This window comes from Ambystoma mexicanum, chromosome 11 (genome assembly GCF_040938575.1).
Source record: "Ambystoma mexicanum isolate Mex_15411 chromosome 11, UKY_AmexF1_1, whole genome shotgun sequence".
In the NCBI taxonomy this organism is placed as follows: domain Eukaryota; kingdom Metazoa; phylum Chordata; class Amphibia; order Caudata; family Ambystomatidae; genus Ambystoma; species Ambystoma mexicanum.
Window position 1 is genome coordinate 667,756,624 of NC_090934.1, and position 20,165 is coordinate 667,776,788.

A 20,165-nucleotide genomic window follows, 5' to 3' on the forward strand; every position below is an offset into this window, starting at 1 on the left:
TGCCCCATCAGACCGAGGTCTTCCGGTGCCCTACGGGCGGGTGAGCTCACCCAAATTATCCTGGGGATAGGAGAGGGGCTACCTCCGAGGGTGTTATCAGGAGGTGCGCCACGACCAGCGCGGCTCCGGTACCATCAGTGTCGCCACTCTTACTGGCATATTAATGTACAATCGGCTACTGCAGCCAGTAAGTGGTGAGAAGAAGTCCCTTTGTTACAGGCGGCTAGGGCCCGCGCTGCCTCCGTTCAATGTCTGGGATCTGTTCACTGTCCATCCATTCACAGGCCTCTGCGGGAGTGTCAAATAAACGTGCCTTATTGTTGTGCAGGACCTTGAGTCTGGCCGGGTAGAGGAGTAGGTAGCGCAGGCCTGCCTCCTTGAGTCTTGCCTTGGTGTGGTGGAACTGGGCTCTGCTCCTTTGAACCTGCAAGGTGTAGTCGGGGTAAATTGCAATCTTCGCGGCGTCCCTCTGTATGGAACCGCCCATCCTAGTAAAGGCCAAAATGGCCTCCCTGTCCCTGTAGTTGAGAACTTTGGCTATTATGGGTCTGGATGGGCTCCCCGGTGGCGGCCTCCTGGCTAGGGAGCGATGGGCTCTTTCTATGGTGAAGCCCTGCGACAGTTTCCCGGCCCCAATTTCCTGTATGAGCAGGTTCTCGATGTAGTTGGTGGGGTCGATGCCCTCGATACCCTCGGGCAGGCCGATGATTCTGATGTTATTCCTGCGGGCCCTTCCTTCAGCTTCCTCGGCCCTGTCTTCCAGATTTTTCACTCTTTGCGCCAGAATGTCCACATCCTTTAAGAGTTGAGTTTTGGCGTCTGTGTTGTCCCGGACTTGGATCTCAAGAGCGTCCGTTCTGCCGGTGATAGAGCGCACATCCTGCCTCAATAAGTTCAGGTCGATGGCGACCGCATCTATTTTGTCCTCCATGGTTTTCTGGAGTGTCTTGATGGCCTCTAGCAGTTGGGAGTTGGCCGGCTCGGGCCTCTCGGAGCCCGACGCCTCCCCAGGGGCTGGAGCCTCCCTGGGTTCGGTCGCTCCAGCGGCCGCGAAGGACTCCATGGTGGTTTGGCGGTGCTTGCTACGGGCGCCCTTAGTGGACATGTCCTGTCCGCGGGATCTGCCAGGGCACTATACGGTTCACTGGCGCCGGCGTGAGATGCTTCGTGAGGGGGGGGTTGTATGTTGTATGTTGTCCGGGCAGTATCGATGGGCCGCTCGGCAGGGCGGTCGGGCCCAATCCTGCCGCAAGGCTCCTCGCTCCGGGCCCAGCAGGGGTGCAGTTAAGGCCGCAGTTAAGGCCGCTCCAGGTGCCCCCCCTCCGACTCCTTACCGCGCTTCTTCGGGACGCTAGAGCGTGAGTCTCAGCTTAGGCCACCGCCGCCGCTTCAGTCCGAGTTCCACTAAGGCAGATCCCCGGTGAGCTCCTCTGGGGTCGATCACAGGGCTCCGCTACAGCGCTGGGCCAGGGATCATCATGGCCGCCATTTCCTGCCCTCGCATGGCGTTCTGTTTCTGGTGCGGGCCAACAGAGGGACGTGAGGTTCCCAAACTTCGACAGCAGGCGGGTCACACCTTCACACGACCTGTGTTCGTTTTACGGATGACTGCAGTCAAGTTGAGCGATGGTTGGCGGCGGATCCATAATCGTATCGAGCGGAGCTGCGCCGAACATGTCTCTCCTACATGGCGGTTAGCCACGCCCCAGGACTGACTTTATCTTTATGAGCCTGGCACCATAGGTGCCAGGACTGCACCCAAACAGCCCCTGGCTTTTGGGCATGCTCCTAGTGGCATGATGCCTGCTTCCGGGGCTGCTGGGCCTGGTCTGGTCTTCCGGGGGCAGGCATCATGATACTCGCTCATACCTGGCTGCCTGACTGCTAATCAGTGGCGGTGCTCTGCTAGCAATCTCTGCCTTAATGGCAGTAAGACAGAGATCCCTCCCATTGGGAAGCCTGCTACCTGCTTCCCTCTCAATCTCTGGACACCCTCATTGGGTCCCCTCCTCTCAACCTCTTGTGAGGCAAAAAACCTTGGAGTCATCTTATACTCCTCTTTCTCCTTCTCTCCGCACATCATGGACCTTGCCAAGAAGTCCAACTTTCAGCTCCACCTCGTCAGAGGCATTCTCCCTTTCCTCACCTTTCCCTAGAAACTCAATGGGCCTCAATACGACCTGGCGGTAGCTGTTCTGGTAAAAAAGGCACGGCTGCTGCCAGAGTTGTGTTTTTTCTGGCACCTGGCAATGGGGAATTACTTTGGCATTACAGCCCCGGCAGTCCCAGCAATTACCCAAAGCCAGGTGCTGGAAAAAATTGCTCCCCATTCCCATTCAAGTCCCTTCGGACTCAATGGGAATGGGAGGACGGAAACACTGGCACTGTGTGCAACAGTGTTGGTGCTTCCATCAAAGTCTGTGGGCAGGTGCCGTTCCGCTCGCCAGGTCAGACCTGCGGGTTGGACGGCATCTGCCCGCAGAACTCGGAGTGTGCTGGTCTGGTAACAATGGTGCTGGTAGCTTCCCGTCACCGTTGTTACTGGACTGGCATACTGTCTCCAATGTCTCCAGAGCTTTGGTTCTCTCTAGGCTGGACTACTACAACAGCCTCATCCTCAATCTACCTCTTTCCTCACTTTGCCCTCTTCAATTAATCCAGAATAGAGCTGCCAGATTTATCCTTGGCCTCAAGCCGAGGGACCGCATCTATCCAGCCCTAAAATCTCTCCACTGGCTCCCATTGAATGCAAGGATCAAATTTAAGACCCTTGGCATCATCCCCAAGGCTGCCCTGGGCCTGGAACCTCGCTACATCCAGCTTTCTCTCCATAAATACATCCCTACTAGAGTTATCATGTCCACTAGTTCCAACACTCTGCAGATCAGACATTTCTCCAAGCAGAGAGTGGGAGGTAGATGTATTTCATAGGCAGGAGACTACCTCTGAAATGGCCTCCCTGCCCCCCTCAGACTTGAGTCAGAGATTCTTAAGTTCTAGAAACTTCCAAACAGTTTCCTATTCTCCTCTTCCTTCCCTCTCCCACTTTTGTGCTAATGCCCCCCGTGGCGCTGTCACTGGTGCCTGGTGCCTTATGAGCCCTCCTTTACCAGTCCCACTCAGCACCCCTTACCAGCACTTGTCCTTGGGGACCCTTCCCAGACTAGCCTGAATCTTGTCCACACTGTCCATCGCACTATTACCCTTCCCCTTGTTTTTCTCCTTGCACTTTCCCTCAGTGGCTTCCCTTAGAAATTGCTCTGCCCCCTACAACTCCACCTCCTAGAACCCCCCTTTTGTCCCTCCACCCAGCCCACCCTCCCTATTCTGCACCCTCCCCCTGCATTATTGTTCACTGCACTTGCGTGGTCAGAATGCTCCAAGGCCTAGTATGTCCATGACTGTTGTTTTTTCCTCTGTACCCATTTGTATTTTTGTCTTGTGGCACCTGGAAACGCTTGCGTATAGGTGCCATACACATGTCCAATAAATTAATGCAATAAATTCAGGTGGCAAGATGGAATGGGGGACACATGAGGATTCGCTACTGAAACATTTGTTTCCCGCACACCCAAGATCTCAAATCACGGCTAATGCACATGTTCAGTTGACTGACGCCCCACATGATCCACCTCCAATATCTCCATATCAGTTAAATCGAGGGCCATAACAGAAGCCTTCAACAAGCAGTCTAACATCAGATGTAAAGTCATATTGTTAGTGTGCACTGCGGAAGGAATCAGGGCCAAGCTCACTTTACGTTCCATCGAGGGTGCTGGAGCAGGCATGTCATGTAGTTACTGTTGTCACTGGGTAAATGGACCACCAAGTTCAATCCTGAGCGATTCCACTGTTGAAGAAAGTATCCCACAAGTTCACCTACAATCAGGCAGTCTCCCTTCAGCCCACCTTCGGCCTGATTGAGGCTGACTGAACTCGTCACGCCAAACTCCATTCGCCCGGCTCAGATTTTGAAGGTTGTCTCAATATTTTAAATATACAGTAACAGATAGCAGCCTCTGTGTAGAACAGCCACAGCATGTCAGCTCTCTTCAATCTCTGTGGCTGACTGAACTCGTCACGCCGAACTCCATGCGTTGGTGCTGCATGCCCAGCTCAGCTTTTGAAGGCTGTCTCAATGTTTTAAAGATACAGTAACAGATAGCAGTCTCTGTGTATCTCAGCCACAGCACGCCAGCTCTCTTAAATCTCTGAGGCTGATTGAACTTGTCACGCTAAACTCCCCTATGCTATCCATAGCAATACTTGGACACTGTACTACATTTTTGGAGTGAGTCTAACCTGCTGCTGGATTTCAAGGCCAATTTAACACAAAAGAGAATAGCTTGGCAAATGTGGTGCTCCAGCCTCTTGATTCAAGAGAGATAAATCCACAAGAGGTCTTGCATGAGACGAACAGAAGAGCTCCTTAAAACATAAAGTCACAGGCACTAGATGCTCTGCTGAGAACACTAGGGGTCTGGTTTGCAAATTATTTTTAAAATGGCGAAGTCCCATTGAAAAAAATAACACTTTGTTAGTGAGGCCAAAAGAGTGCTAATTTTGAGAAATATCTACTACGATGCTAGAGCAAGTCTTGTTGGCCAGACTGGGAATAATTCTAAGTCAGATAAGTACATTATTTCTGAGTTTGACAAAGAATACTCTTGTCAGACATCTGATCACAAAACAACTTCTTAGGATTCCGACTGCAGCCTCAACTACAAAGTCTAGTAGTGAAGTGTGCCATGCTGAGTATGTAAACATCTTCAACATCCTCCACTCAATTCCACTGACAGTCTTACATGAGCTTCTAGCAAAGTCGACCTCAGGTAGAATATCTCTGGCCTAAAGCAAATTTTCACCCTCCAGTAACTTTAATTACACAATCACTCCCATTAAGAAGACATGAAAAGTACAACTGACTGCAGACAGTACTTGCTGTCCCCACTTCAGTAAACCGAGCCCCAAAAATCAATTCTCCAGAGCCTTAAGGTAGGATTGATCAATTGTAACCCTGATCCCACACAGCTCCTCTTGCAACCCAGTATGAACCTTTAATGAAATCCTGTTTAAAAGGAGACATTTCTGAATAGGTTGAAAATGAGGCAAACTTTGTGGTTTAGGACTAGTCCGAACTTTGCAGAGTTTTGGCCATTCGACTGATATAGATCCTGTTGTAGTAGTCATGTTTTTGTCACTCATGATGAGTGCCATCTTGATGGTAGTTTTTAGAAAAGGTAGGTTTCCTTGCAGGGAACTCAACCGATAAAGGACACATTTCATGATTGGGCTTACTTTTGGCACACAAGACGTGCTTTCACCTAATCCTATTTTTGTAATGCTAATGTTCATTGAGCTTGTTTCTTGGCCCACTCAGACCCCACACTTCCACAAACCAAAACAATGCATAATCATAAAGGTAAAACAGGGAAAATCAAGAGATATACCTCCTTCACCTTTTGTGTTAACGCGGGCCAAGAGAAGGCTATATTCTCAAAAGGGGTGTGAAGGTAAACCATTAGTGACCAAAACAACACAGTATCACTGTCCAAAATAAAGAAAATGCCCAATCAAGGATCTATACAAATATAAACACATTAATAAAACACACTATCTGCAAGAAGAACAAAAAGAGATTACTATACAAAAACCCACCCCAAAGGAAAGAACAGAGAATATGCAACAGATTGGATAAAAAAGCACACTGAGTGTAGTTCCAGGGGTGGTAGGTAAGGTACTACCATGATACTGGGTTAAAAACAGGAGTAATCATGACCTAACCAGTCTCTAGGGCCCAAGTGGACCGTGGGGGCAGTTCAGTGTCACAGTACCTGGGTTAAGTTCTCGGCGGGGTGACTCATCAGAATGTTTGAATGCGGATGCCAGCTGATCAGGCTCAGTCGGGCACGTAGAATCGTGGAGGCCCCGGCAGCAAACGGGCATCAGTACGGTTGAATGTGGGTACTCTGTGCAGTCAAATGGCAGTGGTTCAATGATGCAGGTCGGGGCAGTCCGGAGAAAGCTTTACAGTTTGGCCAAGTCGAATGTGACTTTTAACCACTGGGAGAGGTCAGCGAATGAAGCGCCACCAGTTTGAGTCAGTGGGCGGCGGTCGATGAAGTGGTGATTGAGAGTGTGTCAATGTGTAGTCAGTGAGGTGGTGGTTCTTGTGCAAGTTGGGCCAAACCATGGTTGTAACCCCTGGTTAGAGTCAGTAAGTGACCCTCCAGAGTTTCAGTTCGGGGTCCAGCATTGAGCAGAAGCTTTGGGCCTAGCAAGTGACATGCTTCACTAAGACACATTGCAGTGTCGAGCTGCATTAGATGCAGTTCAATAGTTCGGCTGGTGGGAGGAATGCAGAGAACACCGTCAGTGCCTTCCCTATTGTTCAGGATTCAGGGAACATGTCATGACCGGTTCAGTGCAGGAGAACATGGAGCTTCGGTTGGTCTGGCCCTCCAGTTGCTGTGAAGCCTTTGCAAAATACTTGAGGACAGGATACTTCAGTTCAGGGTCTGCTCTTCAGGCACAGAAGATCAGTTGCAGATTGTTTGGTCCTGGTCTACAGCACTGGTCACTCTTGATGTTCTCTGGAATAGGTTAATTGGCAGGTCTTCTTTCTGTCTTGTACGGCCCATTCTTCACCTCCGGTGAAGGGCTTTGGACAGTGAAACTGTCCTCAAGAAAGCCCAATTGCCAATCTTCAGAACGATTCTTCAGCCTTAAAGGATCCTTGACGAACTGAGGGAATTCAGCTGACGGGGTGCAAGACTCCTTCTTTTAAGGGCACAAGTCCTCAGGTGATTGGTGTAAAGCTAGCCTGCTTTAGTGAGTAATCCCTGCTCCTGGCTGGAGTGCACTTTTCCGTCTTGATTTTGCACCCAAAGTGCTTTACTCCAAACAAAGTGGAAGAGACAGGAAAGGGAAAGAGATACAGTGAGACACAAGATGGTGGAAGGCTTCTTCCAGTGTCCAGAGCACTCTTGGCTATCCTACTCCCACCCCCTTCCCTCCTAATGACAACACAAATCTTTAGACATGCAGCACCCTGGTGTGAGGCTATTTCTCCAGAATGAGTGGGCTCCTTTGATACTTGGGACCAGGATAGCTGTCTGCTGTGCAGCTGTCTCTGGAGAAGGGGGTTACTGGCCATGAAAAAGAGTAACAAAGAGAGGCTGGGTCCTTTAGGTTTCTATCCTGCCGTGTGGCAGTATCGACCTGCAGAGGCGTTGCTAGGGGTGGCAAAGGGGGCTATAGCCCCATGTCTTTTAGTTTTAGCCCCGGATAGCATCTAAGGAGCTACAACCAAAAGGCTAGCTAGCCCCCAGTCCCGACAGTTTCGACATCAGCATAGCCCTGGGTCTTTTCCAGACCTAGCAACACCCCTGTCGATCCGTCTGACCCAAATACACATTCCCTTCCGCATCCGCTGACACATGTGGAAAATCAATTGGGATCTGGCAGCCTTAATCATAAATATCGCCTTGAACTATCCCTAAGCTCAGGCATAGCTTATTCTTAGAAATTACCCTGCCACAAGCATGGTTTGCGTACAGGGGGCATATCTTAAATGTTGCCCCTGTACTACAGTGACCTTGCTGTCTCTGTGGCGTTTGAGTGGGCATCCTGTGACCTTTGAAACTGCTCTGTGCCACAAGCATAGCAGGTGCTGCTTATAAGGCTACTGATGCACACAACATTAATTTAAAGCAAAGGGGATCTGGTTAACAGATTACCTCTTTGGAGAGGGAATCACTCCAATCATTTTATCTATCTTCTATATTTATAAAAGTGAACATTTGTGGATGGCTTGGTTTGTGGCAAAGCACTGCTCCTTATACAATTCCACACATTTCACCAATGGTTCAAAGACTATGGACCTCATTACGACCATGCCGGTCCAGTAACAATGGTGCCGGTAAGCCTACTGGCACTGTTGTTACCAGACCAGCATAGTACGGCTCTGCAGACGGGTGTCGTCCCGCCCACCAGGGTCAGACCTGCTGGGCGAACGGCAGCTGCCCGCAGAGTTTCACAGAAGCACCGGCACTGGTATTAACGGTACCAGTGCTTCCATGCTCCCCATTCCCTATTGAGTCCTATGGGACTCAAATGGGAATGGGACTAACATTTACCAGCGCCTGACTTCCCGGAACGGCAGGGTCATAATCCCCTGGTGTTTCCCACAAGCCAGGTGCCGGTAAATATTGCAAGTCTGGCAGCAACCCGTTGGTAGCACTGGCAGGGTTACCGCTGGACTTCTAATGGGGCCCTATGTCTTTAAAAGAAGGATTGAGAAGGGGGCTTATAAATCACTAAGGTCCCAAAAGTGAACCAGCAGGGCCTCTTGACAGCAACTTATTCTTTGTCTTATGTGGTTTCACATCATCAAATTGGGCTTCTACATAATTTGCTTGTGGTCTAACCGGGTTTGAGCAGGGTGGAGCTCTCTGCGGTTCTAGTCCGAGTTTGAAATGTCAAACAGGTTCACATTGACACTTGAGTCGGGTCGAATCGATGGTTCTGCTGGGTTGAGTTGGCCTGTGACACATTGGCTTCCACTGGATCCAATCTATATTCGAGCTAGGTTAAGGCGAGGCCCTTTTGGTTCAATGTGGTGCCCAAAGATGCAGTGATTCAAATTCTTCCTCAGCTGTGATCCAGTGTTTGAGCAGTACTGGTATTAGGCGGTGCTGAGTCCATTTGAAGATGCACGTGAGCAGTTTTAATTTGTGGAGAGTGCCAAAAGCCACAATGCAGGACCTGTGTTGGTTTGGAGGGCATCAAACTCAGTTGAAGTTGTGTGAATATGACTTTAAGCAGCTAAACATGATTCCTGCTGCTCTTGTGCTTCCTGGGTTCAGTTAGTCCCATCACAGTGGCTCCAGGACAAGATGAAACCTTCTTGCTTTGCCCTTCCAGTCCAGGGGTCTTGGCTGGCACCTGGATCCAGTGTAGATGTCAGAATGGGGGATTGATCTACAGAATATCACCTCCTCTGTTCCTGGGGGATGCTAAAGGGACAGAGCTCTCCTCTAGCTTGGAAACCTTCTCTCTACACCTCACTGTTGCAGGACTTTGGAATGTACTGCACTCCCCAATAGAGGTCCAATCAATTCTTCTTGTCTTCTTAAAAGTCCACAGATGAATCAAGGAAGGAGTGGGACACCTCATCCTTATAAAAGCAAATCAAGCAGCCAAAGGCGAGCAGTCAGTGTTTGCCACTGCCAGTAGCAGTGCCTCTCCACAGGTGCTGGAAGCCTTTTTGCACCTTGTCCCACCTCATAATATTTATTAGCCCTGTGCTCGGGCCTGGATCATTGAAGCCCAAGCAGCAAAGGGTGAGCAGGCAGTGTTGGGCACCACCGGTAGCAGAGCCTCTCCACGGGTGCTGGAACCCCTTTTGCACCTGGTCCCGCCTCCTAATATTTATCAGCCCTGTGCTTGGCCCAGAGCAGCGAAGCCAGAGCAGCTAAGGGCGAGCAGGCATTGTTTGATGCTGCTGGTAGCAGCGCCTCTCCACAGGTGCTAGAAGCCCTTTTGCACATGGTCCAGCCTCCTAATATTTGTTGGCCCTGTGCTCGGCCTGGAGCAGCAAAGCCTGAGCAGCCAAGAGTGAGCAGCTAGTGTTTTTGCGCCGCCGGTAACAGTGTCTCTCCACAGGTGCTGGAAGCCCTTATGGACCTGGTCCCACCTCTGAATCTTTATTAGCCCTGTGTTTGGCCCGGAACAGGTGGTGTTTTGTGCTGCTGGTGATCGGCATACGCCGGGGGCTGACTGTGCCTTTCTTCCCCAAAGTAGCAAAGAAATAAAGTAGCAAAGATTCGTCTTGACCAGCATTGACTTTTCTGGGATTACTGTGTATTTCTGCAGCTCTGTAGCTCTATGCCGTTCGAGATGGTTTCAGCATCTGCTTCAATAATTGTGTGTAGAACAGGACTGCCACGAGAAAAAAGGGGCTGCTATTGCAGAACTTGGATCACTGGTGTATGGCGGGCATGGTGTGAGTGGGTAACGACTGTGGTCTCGCTTGGTTGACTTGGATTTACAATTGTTTACACAGCAAGAGGAAATTCTTTTAGGCGATCGGGGAAAACGGATTGTGCCTTTATAACTAAAACATTTCAATTATTTTCTGGTACTGATCCAGTCCTTTTCAACAACTCAGGGAAAAGGGGTGCCGACTCTGGCAGCCTCTCTAGCCAATGGGGTGTGCCCTGCTCACGCGTTTATTTAATGCGCACTGTGGCTCTATGCTTCTATTGTGGTTTTACTGCCAGGTTTGAAGTATATCTGTTTTTTTTCTGTTTATATTGTTTTACTTTTCCGGTTTAACATAGATTTAGTGTATAATAGTCTATTTTAGGTGTTATTTTTTTGTTTTGTTTCAGTGTTATCAACATGTCTAAAAGGAAGGATATTTCATCAAAATCTCTGGAAAATAGGCAAAATAAACTGTATCAGATGTTTAAGCCTAAAACAGAAATGAATATTTTGATCTCAGAGTTAAGAATATACTGCATCAAATTGATTATACAGAGGATTCAGAGAGGAGAGAACCTACCAGGTGTGCGCATATGAAAAGCAGAGGATTACAGTGATAATAAATATATAGGAATTGTTTACGATGTGCAGACCCATAATACAGCTGCATTTATTCTAGAGTCTGCTCACTTTTGTTGTAACTGAAGTGAAAGCAAGAACTCACTTTAGCCATATGAAATTGAGAACAATCCAGGTAAAGGAGGAGGAAATGATTATATTATACCAGTCAATGTTTTGAATCCAAGTAATCACAATGTACCTGATATTGTGGAATGACATATCCCACAGGGGTGGATGCCTCTTTTGATAAAGGAATATTAGGCAGTAATAACAATGGAGCATGTGGAATTAAATTGGGAGGTTCTGTGGAAACTATGGAGGAAAAGAGGATGAGCCAATAGTGGTAGACCCAGTGATCCCTTTGTCCAATAGGTGAAATAGGTTGGCCCCAATGGGTGAAAATCCTGTAGTTGAGTGTGAAGGGCATCGATTCTTCGTTTTAATGTTTATAGCAGGCCAAATACCACTGCCCAATTGTTTTTTTATTTAATTTGTTTTAAACAAAATCCAAGAGATGGTTGAATTGTGGAAAGGAACTAAACCAGAGAGCACCTTCCGTATAGTAGCCAGAGATATTAACCTCGAATTCGAGCCACTCTGGAAGATGGAGTGGCTATTGGAGGATCAGGATCTAGCTTATGAGATTCCATCATTGCTGGCGGATTTCCCAATAAGGGTTCATAGCCAAGCCATTGATACAGCTCATATCTTGTATGGATTAGTTAAGAGCATGAAATGGTAGGTTCCCTATTGACCTACCGGCCAACAAGACTTTCTTTGTTCTAAATAGTGGTACTATTATTGACTAAATATTATTCTCAGTTAAGGTCTAGGGTGGTGACCACAGGTTTGAAGTCATAAAGAAATCTGAAAGTGATCATAGACCATTGGGGATCACTTTTGAATTTGATAAGGATAACGCCTGTCTGAGTAATGAGTAGATCTAGACACGTCTGTAACAAAAACGGGAGAGGCAAGCACAGTGTCTAAATAAGATAATTTAATGGAACTAGACCTACAACCATGAATCCATATTCTGCTATTTAGAAAATATCTGTATAGGGGAGCATAATGACCTGGAGGTTGTACAGGAATATGGAAAGCTGGGGAAAAAAACCTTTCCTGCTTGTTTCACATCCCAAGAGGATGCTAAAAGGGTATTCCCTAAGGAAAGAAGTGTGTTTTGATGCAGCAAAGCAACTGCTTTATGAAACCCTGTCCCAGTGCACGAAAGATGACAAATCGAATATACGAGCTTGTAGAGCCAATGATAAGAAAGTTATTGGGGGGAAAAAGGAGAACTTTACCAGATATAAATGGGATAGTCTTTTGCAGCTCATGAAAAGAGTGGTAGCACTGTTTTCTGGAAATTGGTCTCAGGAGCTGATGCTAATAGGGAAAATGCTGAGCATTCCAGCTTTACTCCTTGCATTTGGCATGCACATGTTTAAGCCCTTTATGATGTTAGATTAGATACTGTGCCTGGTATGGAAATTGCTGAGATGCCCAAGAGCTTGATTGCCGAGTGCGATGCGTTCTCATGTATTGATTTGAGAGAGATTGGTGTGGCTATCAAGTCATTGAAAGGGGCGAAGGCCCCTGGAACTGATGGAATTCCCAAAGATATGTTTAAAGGCGAGATGCCAATCTGGATACTCATTTTTTGGAAATTGTTAAATGCAGTAATCAGCTTGAATATGGATGTGATTATTATACCTATTTTTATAAAAGGAGATAGGCACCTATGAGGTAATTACTGACCAATCTCCTTATTAGATCATGCAGGCACAATATATGCACCGGTTCTACTCGGTCATATCCAAATATGGGTGGATGTCAATGGAATAATTGGTGATCTGCAACTGGTGCTACATAGAGGAAAGTGTACCACAGATCAAAGCTTTCTCTCGTTTTTATTAGTCCAAAAATATACTGCTTGCAGACTTTTAAATTGTACGCAATTTTTGTTGGCCTCCGCACTGCATTTGATTCTGTGTCTCGAGAAAACTTGTGTCAGACACTGGAGAAACGGCAAATGCCCACATATCTGATCTTGGCAGTGTAACATATTTACTCCAGTAACACGCAGTGATAAGATACAGGCTTGCTGGACTGATAACTGACCCCATTGATATTACAAAAAGGAGTGAGTCAAGGCTGTGTACTTGCCCCACTCCTTTTCTGCATTTATATAGAGGACATAATTGCTGCTATCACATTGTCAAGATTCACCTAAGATGGGGAAGACTAAGTATCCAGCATTATTTTAAGCCAATGATGCTGTGCTTTTTTTTCACATCGCCAAGGGGTTGAAAGCAACCCTTGAGGTTTTTGTGGGAAATGTGAGCATTTGGGGCTAGAGTTAAGTATTGGGAAAACCAAATAGGTGGAGTTAAACCCAATAATCCTAAATGGTGTGATTTGACAGTTTTTGTGGCAAGCCAAAAGCTCACACAGGTAGCATTCTATGAATACGTAGGAATAAAGTTCCACGAGTGTGGAGAGTGGACTGCCCAGGTGGTCAGAGCATGCACTAGTCTGGATAGGTATACTGGTGGTATTAGGTATTTCTATAATAGGCATGGGAGCAGGGCAGTTTCCCTGGCAATTGAACTCTATCAAAGACAAGCTGTAACCTCAGCCTCCTATGGTGCAGACATTTGGGGCTAAGTTAACACCTCAATATTGACAAGGACATAGAATTTATTTCTAAAGAAATGTCTTATGTTACCATTGGGTTTGCCTAATGCACTTGTCCATTTGGAAACTGATGCAGCCCCAATTGATGATGTGATCTCTTTACATCCAGTGCAGTATTGGGTTAGATTATGGTGCACATATGGGGCTAAAAGAATATCAAGATGCCGTTTTGCATTTGTTAGGTTTGATTGGGGCAAATAATTTGCCTTTGGTCAAACTAGTCAGGAAATATCTAAGCGTAATGAACGAATTTGAACTTTGGGAAAATCAAAGAGCAACTATTGTTTTCTCTAGAAAGAACATGGAAAGCATGCAGGATGGCGTTGGGCCCAGACGATTTTTCAATAAAAAATCAGATTTGATTTTGAGAGTTATCTTGATTATGTTAAACCAGGCTATGCACGTTCTGAGCTCTTGCGTTTTAGAATGGGCACACTTAAAACTGTTCCTTCACAAAAAAAATGGGGGGATGGGGACAGGAATGTGTTCCCTGTGTCATATAGAGGAGGAAACAACCAAGTACTTTATGCTTACCTGTAATGAACTTGCAATGTATTACCTGAGACCCCTTCTTAGATCAGCAGGAATCTGTCAAACTAAGGACGTGCTGAATTTATGCAAGAGAAATAATTATTAACATGTTGTATTTGCCATGAGACAACATATCGATTGTGCATAGTGTCGCAGAACAAAAAGGATTAAAGTGCTTGAGTTTCCTTAGTAGTAATTGAACATACTTTCTAAAGTCGAATAATATATAATAAATACTTTATTGTGGTAGAATCCAGAAATTGGATTTTACACAACTCATATATATACATCTCAAAACACAAGCAAGCAAATCATATATATCAACTCAATTAAGTAGAACATATAAAATACACAAAATACATCACATAACAACAACATCGGTAAATTACACTGCCATGTGAGCATCATATAGAAAAATAAAAACAAACAATATGATATTATCGTTTCAACCGTTTCAACCATAGGATTCACAGTCCCAAAACAGCCGTATATCGAAATACCAATAGGTATCACTTTATTACTGAAGTGAGGAGGTTTTTATCACTGCAGTAAGGGCTTTATTTGGTTCCATACCCTAAAGAGAGCTAGCTGTAGACTTAAGGAAAGTGTATTCAAGCATCCATACCAGAAAACTTCATCTTTTATCGCCTCATAATTGTGGACCCATTTTTCATATGTATTCATATATGTTGGGCCAAGTTTTGGGCAAAGTGTTAAAACGTGCCGAGCAGATTCAAGTACTCCTGTCACCTGACAGATTCTACAGATACTGGACTCTCTGGGAATTTTTAACCTTGGCCCAATTATAGTAAGCACCGGTAGCTGGTTTGTTCTCAATTGCAACAGGAATAAGTCAAATAATACAACTCTGAGAAATGAATGGAAATATTTGGAATTGTTATGTGAATTTTAATGGTGCTAGCTGTTAGGCGATTATTAGTGATCAAGAGAATAGCAGGGGCTGCAAGTCTCCTCTCCTCTATTCCTACGTTAAGGGCCTTTGTTTTTCGGACTTCATAAATCTTTCAGATGCATGTTTATGTATATTTTATTGTGATGCATGCATTGCATCGTTTTAATGATGTAATATTCATGTGTGAATAAACAAGTGTGTATGCTTTATGGTATCAGTCAAATAACATGTTATTGATTGATTGATTGATTGATTGATTGAAAAACAAATCATCACTGGGGATTGGAGAAAAACAATCCTGCTGTAAGGTGTAAGGTGCTCAATACCTGTTGCTTTAACAAGGGATCAATGCATTATTAAATCATACCCAGAGTACATTGTCCTGCAGGAAATGAAGGAGACATAAAGTAAAAAATCCTAAACGAAAAGGAAGATTATGGAATTCCTTCTCAGGTCATCCTTTCCCTCTCTAGTACTCTACCTCTGACCTTTCCCTTGCCTGCTGACTTCAAAGGCCATATAGTGTTGTGCATGTGCTCTTTAGAAGTATGTTTCCCAGGAGATCACCTATGGGAGGTGCTATGGCCTGCGAGATGTTGTTAACTTTCTCCCAGATAATAATTGGACAAGAGTGCATCCTGGCTATTATCTCACATGGAGCATTAAAGTCAGCCTGCCTAGTCATAAAAATATATATATATATATATATATATATATATATATATATATATATATATATATATATATATATATATATATATATATATATTTGCATCGCCTCGGCATCATTGACCTTGGTTCACATGGCTGACACCTGTCAGATATCAACGTGGTGCAGCTTTAATCACTGCCATCAGCCAAGATTTCATAACCAGCTAGGGCTTATTCTTAGACATTACAATGCCAGCAGACAGCTAAGGCAACAATTATGGTATTTTGAATCAGAGGTACAAAAGCTAAAATGCCACCTCTAGCTTTGGGTTACAGTCCTGTCGCACTGGAGAGCACTTGCTGTTGCCAAGAGACTGGTTCAGCAAGGGCAGATGTATGCACAATAATAATAATAATAATAATAATAATAATAATAATAATAATAATAATAATAATAATAATAAAATAACTTGCTTTCTGTGTTGCACTTCTATCCAAAGTGCTTTACATAGACATATATATATATATATATATATATATATATATATATATATATATATATATACACTAGCTGTTCCCGGTGTAACACACCGTTCTAGCATATGTTGAATGTCAATCTCAGTCCGTAATTCATAGGGTCACTTCTGTCCCCCTCCCCAAAAATCAGAATTACCACTGAACGCTACCAGGAAGGGGGCGTAGGTTCCTGTGACTTATTAATGGGCCAAGTAACATTGATCACACAGGTCTCAATGATGTGTGCCATCGATCAAACAGGCCTCAATGATGTGTCTTTGTAGACGTGTATTTGTCAACCTTGTTCCATTGCAGAGTCCCTGTGATGGTATATGATTGCGTAGTAGCATAATTACAGCACCTACTTTCAGTTTTATCTCGTGAGGAGGCATTTGTTCTACAGATTTTCACTTTTTAGAGACTGAAACATTGAACCGGTAATTAATTGTTAATTGACACTGGAACCGCTGTGCCCTGTGTGAAGGGATATGGGGGTGGAAAGAAGTAACTTCCGAATATTTGCGATATTGGAAGGTAAAGGTGACTCTGTAGAACTTGGCTCATTCTGTTTGTTGAAGTAGTAGCTGTTGTCGAAGTGGATGCACTTTGTCATTTGGACTGCAGAGGGCAACCTAACACTGATAAATTGCATCAGCTGAGTTCGGAAACACACCTAAGCATTTTATATATATAGAATATAATCATTGAATACATCACATACACTATATTTATGCCATTAAGCTTTTTTATGAACCAGGGTCTATTTCGCAGCCCCCCTTTCTGAAACAAGATTACCTGCATAATAATATTATTTAATACATATTTTAAAAAAGATAGGGCTTATACACCCTCACCATATAGCATCCCTTCACAGTTTCCTTGCCTGAAATAACATGTGGGTGTTTTGGACTGCACACGTTTTGCGGTCTCTTAAAAAAATAATATGTGTATATTTCCACCATTACTTCACTGGCCTGAATCTGCAGTTTCCTGCCAATAACATCCAGGTGTACTGGGTGATTTGTGCATTCTGTAATAAAAAATACATACTCGCATGGTTCCACCTTTTACTTCATTGGAATGAATGTAAGCTTCCCTGCCTGACAAACTATTAAGGTGTTTTGGTCTGAGTTTCTTGTGTGGTCTCTCAGAAAAAAAACATTATTTGTGCATGTTCCCACCTTTTACTTCACTCGATATAAAGCAGCTTGAATCAAGTCATCACCACAAAAAGATCAAGCTAATTTGAATCAATATGTTCATTCTAACAAGCTGCAATCAAATTTGAGCAATAAACACCTATTTGTTTGCAGTGGACTGAGCTGTGTCTAATGGCATGTGAATTGAATTGGACTATTAGTTTACCAACTTGCTTCAATTCTACTCTCCAGCCATCGGTAACCAAGCCCCCTACTACTTAGCCAGCATATTTTCTCGACACACCACCTCCAGACCACTCAGAAGTGCCCAAACTAACTGCCTTGATATCCCACGTTTCAACCTCCAAAGATCCGGTGGACGTAGCTTCCAAGTCCTAGCAGCCAAGCTGTGGAACTCGCTACCTAACCCCCTGAGAGCTGAACCCTCCTTCCCACTCTTCAAACGCAATGCCAAAGCCTGATTGTCCACCCACGACCTACCTTGACCCTACCTTAGAGTCAGTAGCTACAGCATTTACTGCCCACTGCCTTAAACCTGTCTAATCCACACTTGTATTATCATTGCATTACTTGTATATATCTGTATAGTTAAGTCATATTTTTATATATTTTTTGCATATATAATGCCTTTGCCATTGTTTTTATTATGCCTGTAACCAAGTGATGCACCCGGTTGCCCTTGGGCCTAGTGCGCTTTATAAATAAAATAAATACTAAATACTAAATCGCTATGGAGTCTTGAGTGGCGCGAGGGGAGTTGAACAATTTTTTGCATTGCTTGAATCACACAACTAGACAAAGTGTGCTACCAAGATTGTAAATGTGGGAGCCAAATTGAAATGCCTAGAACCAATTTATGGTGCTATTTATTCAAAGCATTTTGAGCCAGCGTGTGATACAAACTGTGGCTGGGCCGCATAGAAACCCATTGCATGAGTCCTGAGACACTTTGAAAAACTGTAAAGTGATTTGAATATCTCACAATCACTAACCAATGCCTTTAATCATGTGGAAGTACCTCATCCTTTTATGGATCTGCCTTGCCATTTGATGACAATTTCTTAGCCTCTGATGGCAGCAGAGAATGCCTACAATCCTAGAAGCCCTGCAGCTGAGCAGGAGCTCTGGCTGCACTCACCGTGCTGCAGGAGCAGCAACAACCACCTCCCCACCCCACCGAGATGCTTATATAAGCTTTGGGCTAATTCCTAACTGCCCCAATGCACCTTTGTTGCACGCTGCATTTTGCCATGAAACCACATTAATTTCGTCACCATTCTCACAGAAGCACAAGCACTGCCTGTGCATCATCACCGCCAAAGAATTTGAGCCATTATTGCCCATCTCAACAGCATCCGCCATTGATATCCACAAGGCCTCTTCATTTTAACATGGCCGACATGTTCCTTCTTGCCACTGTTGCCTGGTGAGCAGCTGGGTCCAGACTCGCTTTGATTGGCTGCTTCAGTTTTCTTCAGCCAATCAGATGTCGCCGGCAGGCGAGCCCTGGCCCTCAGAAGAAGGCAATCAGAAAAAGGCTCCTGTCCTGAGCCTGTCGTGGCTGTCTCGGGCCATGGGCCAGAAACGCTGGTTCATGCATGCCAGTCAATCAGGGTAAGCTTGCCCATTTCCCTGCTACACCTTTTTGTTTCTTACTCAGCACCTATTAGCTTACCACTTGCCATCCTCCCCACAAGCACCAGACTATTGCCTTTTCACTCCCACGCAACACGGCTTGCGCAGGCACAACTACTCTCATAACTCCAGGTGCCTGCTGCCCCCACTGCTTGCACCGCGCTCTGTATGAGAGCACTAAACTGCACCCTGAACTTTTACTCTATTACAGAGAAGTACCTAGCACGACACTATCCATTCTGAACATCTTCTGGCTCTCCTCATGCATCGACCTTGGTACTCTACTAGGGACTCACACCCGGTTTTCTAAAAAACAGAACTCTAACACTGTACTGTAAGTGTATTTACAGAACCTCTAACATGCATGGAGCCATCGTATTATGACATAAACCATTTCTTTTCTCATTGTGTTGTTTACCGGCCTACTCCCATGCTCCTCAACAACTGTAATGTAATCTGCCTCATCCGGCCTTCCACTCGTGTCTATAAAAACTACCTTGCAATTTCACCTTCACAAGTGCTTTAAAACTGCTCTGCAATTTCGCCTTCACATATGCTTTAACACTGCTTTGCAATTTCGCCTTCACATGTGCTTTTAAAAACTGCCTTGCAACTTACCGCCACCACAATTTGCAAACAATACTGCAACCTACTTCTTATGTGCTATGTTGTCTAATACGTGTTCTCTAATAGTGTACTGCTATCAGCCTTCACACGTGCATTCATAACAATACAGCAATTGCTTAGCCACATTGCGCAACCTCTCTGTATTATTATACTTTTACTGCTAGGTGCCCAACTCTCATTGCCCCCTCTTGCCTCACCAAGTAACCTTATGTTACATGCACATCATGCCGTACCTGCTAAGTTAAATATGCTATCCTCTTACCCTATAGTCAATCACACTATGAAGCTGAAAGTCCTCCTCACCCAGCTCACTGCTCACCTTGTCATCCTTTCCTTGCTTCCCACCCTCCACCTGTTCTCTGATATGATCCCACAAACCCACCCAACATCCTCCACACACGCGCACTCACATCCCACATCACAGCAGAGCTCCATGCAGCACCCACTATTAACATTCTTACGTCCTTCCATGCCACATGGGACACAACACACACACTTACCGACCTAATGACCACATTAGACTCTCTAGACTCAGAACACAAACTCTAGCTAGCCATAATATTGCCCTTCCCACGACCACAACACTCAGAAACCTTAAACTAGGAACTCGCACCCATGTAAGACATAACACTCACCCCCATTGCCTGCATAACTCCAATCCTAGCTTAACATTGCCACTTAATACCAGGCTATCTCTCGATTTCAATAAGCAACCCAACGCTCCACCTAAAGTAGCTAAACCACGATTAGTCAGAAACACGCAATCACCGCATTACAAATGCGTCTTGCTCAACGTTCGCTCTCTCACCGCACATGCTCTTCAA